The sequence below is a fragment of the Molossus molossus genome, unplaced genomic scaffold, assembly GCF_014108415.1.
Source record: "Molossus molossus isolate mMolMol1 unplaced genomic scaffold, mMolMol1.p scaffold_m16_p_19, whole genome shotgun sequence".
In the NCBI taxonomy this organism is placed as follows: domain Eukaryota; kingdom Metazoa; phylum Chordata; class Mammalia; order Chiroptera; family Molossidae; genus Molossus; species Molossus molossus.
Window position 1 is genome coordinate 47,164,593 of NW_023425354.1, and position 6,673 is coordinate 47,171,265.

The following is a 6,673-nucleotide window of genomic DNA, read 5'->3' on the forward strand; positions in this document are numbered from 1 at the left end:
ATGTAAAAAGTAACTTGCAGACATCATGGCCCTTCACCTCTAAGTTCTTCAATGTTAATTCCTAAGGTTAAGGACTTTTTTCTTTTTCTTTTTTCTTTTTTATCCTCACCCAAGGACATTTTTTTCCATTTTCTGCACAGATAGAGTGGGAGGGAGAGAGAGGAAGAGAGAGAGAGAGAGAGAAACATCGATGTGAAAGGGACACATCGAGTGGCTGCCACCCGCACGACCAACCAGGGCCGGGGACAAACTGCAACCGAGGTACATGCTCTTAGCGGGAACCGAACCCGGGTCTCTTCGATCACAGGCCGATGCTCTAACCGCTGAGCCAAACCGGCCAGGGCAAGGACTTTTTTTCTACATGATAACAATACCACTGTCGGACCTAAGGAAAGTCACAGTAAAAAAATAATATTGTGTGTACTGTATTGTGATATTCAGGTTTCCTATTGATCTCTAAGATGTCTTTGATAGCTGTCTTTCCCCCTCTGAAGTTCAAGAGTGTTTGTTGGTTGGAGAGGGCCATTTACGGCTCAAGGATCACCACAAGGGTGGCTGTAGAGGTGCAAAAGTTCCTGCAGTAATGATTTTTTAAAAAATGCAAGGAATCTGAATTCTGGAAACTGTACACAGGTAAAGTTGACATTGACCCCAAGGAAGAGGCTAGACCAGAAAGTTTTAAAATTTAAATTGTATTGTGAATGGAGGACATACTCACATAGTTCAGAACCCAAGAGGTACAAAATGTTCATTGAAAAGTCACCCTGTCCACCAGTCACCCAGAGCAGCCAGTATGATCAGTTTTATCCATTCTTCCAGAGATAATGTATACAATATATAAGCGATTACATATAAAAATTTTCCCTTTATTTTTCACAAATAAGGTAGTATATTATCAATATAAGTCACTTAATTTCAATAAGTCATGGGATTTATTCAACAAATATTGAGTATCAGGTACTTGGCACTTTTCTCATTAATATGTTTATTTTAAAATAATGACTGGGCCACAGGATGTTGCAAAGATAGTACAGAGAGGGAGGGAGGGACTAGGCACCCTGTTTCCCCAATGATTATAGTAAAATATTAGAACCAGGGATTTGATGTTGGTGCAGCGATAGGCACCTGTTTTACAAGAAGAGCAGTGACTGAAACGACAATCCCTGGGCTGCCCCTAACGGGGTTTACATTCTCTCTGTTGTGTGTGGGGTAGACAAGAAGTCAGTGCAATGCGTGTTAGACGTCAGTGCAGGGGGAAAGCGAGGAAAGGGGAATGGGTTTGTGCAGGTGTGTTTTTATTTCAACATTTCATAATGAAGGGTTTCAAATATTAGGGAAAGTTGAAAGAATTACACAGAGCGCACCCATTTATCCACCATTTTACTATATTTGTGTGTCTGTCTCCATGTAATTGTAAGTGGGATGGTTGGGGAAGGTCTGGCTGAGAAGGCGACAGTCAAAGACCCGCAGGAGTTGAGGGAGAGCAGCGCAGATTTCTGGGGGAAGGGTTTTCCAGGCAGAGGGCACAGCAAAGAAAAGGTCCTGAAGCAGAAGCACTCTTGGGGTGTTGAAGGAAAGCAGGGAGGCCAGTGGGGTTGGAAAAGAGATCAGAGAAGGAGACAGTAGGAATGGGGAGACAGTGCAGCAGGGCTCATGGCCTCTGCTCTGAGTGGGTAGGAAACCACTGGAGGGTTTTGAACACAGACTTAGCATAATGTGATTATGTCTTAACAGGATCTGACTGCTCTTGGGAACTAGACGAAAGGGAGGAGGGTGGTAGCAGAGACCCCAGTTAGGAGGCTAATTCAGCCAGGACAGATGATGTTCCAGGCCAAGTGGTAGGGAAGTGATTGGATTCTAGATACATTTTTTTTAAAGGTAATTTTTGAAGGTAGATGACAAAATTTGAAGGTCATTCCATTTCAGTTTATACAGAGCTTTCTTATTCTTTTTTATATATAGCTGCCTAGAATTTTATTATACCATAGTTTATTTACCAGTCCATGACCAGTTCAGGTCACTTCCCGTCTTTCACTGCCAAAAATCCACCAGTGGACATGGGCATGTCTACAGATAACGGGCACATGCCACTTTGCACATAAGTATTTTTTTAATCCTCACCTGAGGATATTTTTACATTTATCTTCAGACAGAGTGGGAGGGAGGGAGGGAGGAAGACAGAAACATCGATGTGAGAGAGACACATCAACTGGTTGCCACCTGTACGACCCTAACGGGCTGGGGACAGACCGCAACCAAGGTATGTGCCCTTGGCTGGAATCGAACCCGGGACTCTGGTCCAAACGCTCTAACTGCTGAGCCAAACCAGCCAGGGTTGCACATAAGTATGTATCTGTAGGATAAGTTTCTGGAAGTAGAACTACCAAGTCCTTCCTTGGGTGTTGTACCAAGCTTTGCCCCACCAGGAATATGAGTGTTTCCCTAAACCATTGCCAGTGTATGTTAACAAACTGTCAGCTTTGCCAATGTGAGATGGAAGATTGCACATCAGTGTATTTTCTATTCTCTCATGAGCGAGTTTGAGCTTTCATGTTTAAGATCTCTGACCATATGCTTTGCCTATTTAGTTGTTGATGTATTTCCTTGTTTCATAGCTTTTTTTTTTTTTGGTTAATCCTCACCTGAGGAGATATTTTTTCCATTGTTTTTTTTTTTAATCCTCACCTGAGGATATTTTTTTTCCCATTTATTTTCAGATAGAATGGAAGGGAGGGTGAGAGAGAGAAGAACATCGATGTGAGAGAGACACATCAACTGGTTGCCTCCCACACGACCCTGACCAAGGCTGGGGACGTGCCCTTGACCAGAATCAAACCTGTGACTCTTTGGATCGTGAGCCGGCTCTCTAACCACTTAGCACACTGGCCAGGGCCATAGCTTTTTATATATTAGGAAACTTTGCCCTTTGTCTATAAATGAGTTACATTTTTGGACAGTTTGCTTTTTTTGTTTTGTTTTTTGACTCTTATGGTGGTTTTTGCCATGCTGAAAATTTTTATTTTTTAAAAATTGAATTTATCAGTCTTTTGAAACCTTGGGTTTTGAGTAATATTTTAAAAATGGTTAGAAGGAGCTAACATTTTTCTAGTATTTCTATGATGCCATACTTAATAAAATGAATTCTTTCATGGTTTTGGTTTTTACATGTAAACCTCCCACCCATTCAGAACTCTCCCTGGTGTTGAGCGTGAGGAACGGATCCGACTTCACTGTTTTGTCTGTGTCACTTACCAAGCAGTCACCATTTCCTGCTTTGAAATGCCACCTGTTACATCCTGAAGTTCTATATGTATTTGGTCCATTTCTTGACCTTATGCTCTAGTCCACCGACCTGCCTGTGGATACTTACTTATTGTGGCTTTCTGATACATTCCCATTGTGGTAGGAACAGTAGGTTATTGAGGTGGGTTTTGGCTTCATGTTGGGAGGCATTGGTGGGAGCCAGGATGGGTTTGCAGTTCAGAACGGCCTGACAGAGTAGCCTTCTGGGTTTCTGGGTTGACAACTGTTTGTGAATGTTACCTTCACAAACTCTCCACCACTCTAGCAACATGGGAATGTTGCCTGAAGACAGGGTGTGGCCAGAGCCAGTTCACACTGGTAAGTATGCAGTTTATTCTTTTTTTTTTTTTTTTTTTTTTTTTTTTTATCCTCATCCGAGGACATTTTTCCATTTTTTGTACAGACAGAGTGGGAGGGAGAGAGAGGAAGAGAGAGAGAGGGAAACATCGATGTGAAAGGGACACATCGAGTGGCTGCCACCCGCACGACCAACCAGGGCCGGGGACAATGCAGTTTATTCTTGTATGATTTATTAATTATTGAATTTTCCATACCAGTAACCGTAAACCTACTTTAGCCCCATCCTGTATTAGGATACTTAATAAATTATTCCAGCAGTTAATAACCATACCCAAAGGTTAATAGATCAGGGTTATTCTGGAGATTTCCTGGGGAGTGCTCCAGACCTAGCTCAAAATCACTATAAGTAACTTGGTGATCCGTTTATTAAATTTTTGTAGGACATGCCTGGTTGGTGTGGCTCAGTGGTTGAGTGTTGACCCATGCACCAAGAGGTCACTGGTGAACCCAGTCAGGGCACGTGCCTAGGTTGTGGGCCTGATCCCCAGTGAGGACATGCAGGAGGTGGCCAATCGATGTTCTCTCTCATTGATGTCTTTTTTTTTTTTTGAAAAATTATTTAATCGTTACCCGAGGATCTTTTTTTCCCATTGATCTTCAGATAGGTTAGGAGGGAGGAAGAGAGGGAGAGGGAGGGAGAAAGAGAGAAACATCTATTGGCTGCTTCCCGCATGACCCCAACCAGGGCCGGGGACTGAACTGCAGATGAGGTACATGCCCTTGACCAGAATCAAACCTGCGACTCTTTGGTCCGTGGGCCGACACTCCAACTCCTGAGTCAAACTGGCCAGGGCTCTCATTGATGTCTTATCTCTCTCCCCCTCCCTTCCTCTCTCAAATCAATAAAGAAAAATTATTATTATTATAATTATTTTTTTATTCTCACCTGAGGACATTTTTGCATTTATCTTCAGATAGAGCGGGAGGGAGAGAGAGAGACATCAATGTGAGAGAGACACATTGAGTGGTTGCCACCCACACGACCCCAACTGGGGCCGGGGACAAACTGCATGAAGGTACATGCCCTTAGAGGGAACCGAACCTGGGACTCTCTGGTCCACGGGCCAATGCTCCAACCGCTGAGCCAAACTGGCCAGGGCAAGAAAATTATTATTTTTTTTATCCTCACCCGAGGACATTTTTCCATTTTTTGTACAGATAGAGCGGGAAGGAGAGAGAGCAAGAGAGAGAGAGGGAAACATTGATGTGAAAGGGACACATCGAGTGGCTGCCACCCGCACGACCAACCAGGGCCGGACAAACTGCAACCAAGGTACATGCCCTTAGCGGGAACCGAACCGGGTCTCTCCGGACCGCAGGTGGACACTCCAACCGCTGAGCCAAACCGGCCAGGGCAAGAAAAATTATTTTTAAAAATATACTTTTTTGTAGGACACCAAGTTGGAATGCTAGCATATATTTCAAATTGTTTAACAAGGGTTTTTAAAAAGTTGCATGGTAGAATTTTATAGGGATCAGAAATGGGTTTTGTTTTTGTCTCTGCAAACAATTGCATAATATAGGAAGAAGATGTGGTTTTGCAGAAAGAGAGGAGTCAGAGATAGGTGAGATCAGGTTGCTGAAACCAAGAGCTGGCGCTGGGGCAGATGTGATCAACGGAGGCCCGGGGGTGTGGTTGGAGGGGTTTCGGGTCTTGGAAGATGTGCTTAGGAGTTTGGACTTTGTTCTCTAGGTAGCAGGGATGTTTTTCAAGTTTAACCTTGAGGAGGGAAGTGACTAGTTCTATTTCTATCAGCTTTGGAAAACTGTGGAGGAGAGTGGAGCTCAAGAGACCAGAGAGGAAATGTGCCCTGGTCTTCGCAGCAGCCATGGTGGGAATGGGAAGGTCTGGCCGCCCTGGCACCGAAGGGTGTCCTTGGCATGCTGTCTGGGGCAGGGCTGCCACGTAGCCCTGAATGCTTCAGTCTTGGGGACCCTTGCCAAAGGCTGGCTGGGCCTCACCTGGGGGCAGTCTCTAAGTCTTTCTACTTCTGAGGAAAAGCTGGCTGCCTGGCCCTGGCCTTTTGTCTTGTGTTGTCCTTCAGTATGATGTCAGAGTTTCTTATTGCTTACGCTCCCCTAGGGATGGGCCCTTGGGAGAGTAAGTAGATAGCTGGAAACTAGACAATCCCTCAAATGGCAGAGTCTGCAACCTAGACAGGAGCAGTTTTAGGGTTTGTTGTGTTCTTACGGTGTACAAACATGGTACCAGGCATTGGGGGAATACTACATTAATCAACATCTTTCTCTAAAGGATTTCACAGTCTGGCAGTAATTTAGAACATGCAAGCAACTGGATATGTGGGGTTTGGAGCTCAGGATGGGGGTTCAGGGCTGCAGAGAAATTTGGGAGGGGGCAAGGCACCCAGGGAATATGATTGGAATGAAAAGAGAAGTGGCTGAGTATGGAACCCAGATAACAGCAACATTTTAGGGTCAAGAGGTGCCTCTAAAGGAGAGTGAAGAGAACTGGGAGAGAGTGGTGTCCCAGAAAACGAGAGACGGCTTCAGACCGGAGCGGGAACCTTGGTGCTGTTGAGAAATGGCCATGGGATTTGTCAGTAATCCGTGGGCTCAAGAGGAGCAGTCTTGGAAGGGCGGTGGGGGCAGAACCTATGGGAGATTGGGGAGGTGAGCCAAGATTCTGCCTGTGAGAGGGGAGAAGGGCACGGGCCCGGGCTCTGCACCATGCCATCTCCACCCAGGGACTGTGGCTGCCCTGCTGTCTGCAGCCACACACGCCCTTCCTGCTCAGTTCCTGGTGTGTTCTCGGAATAGTTTCTGTCTGTGGTGGGGGTGGTGGGGGTGTTCTTCGGCCTCTCCTCAGCCTGACATGTGGCTCCTGTCACAGCTTCTAGGGAGAGGCTGAGCTCCCCAGACTGATGTCAGACTCTGGGCCTGGGCCATCCCTCACACAGGCAGAGACTGAATGTTTACAGAGAGGCTTTACTCGGCCATTCTGTCAAAAATCATTCCTCCTGCCCCCATCTCCTATTAAGACCTCACACTG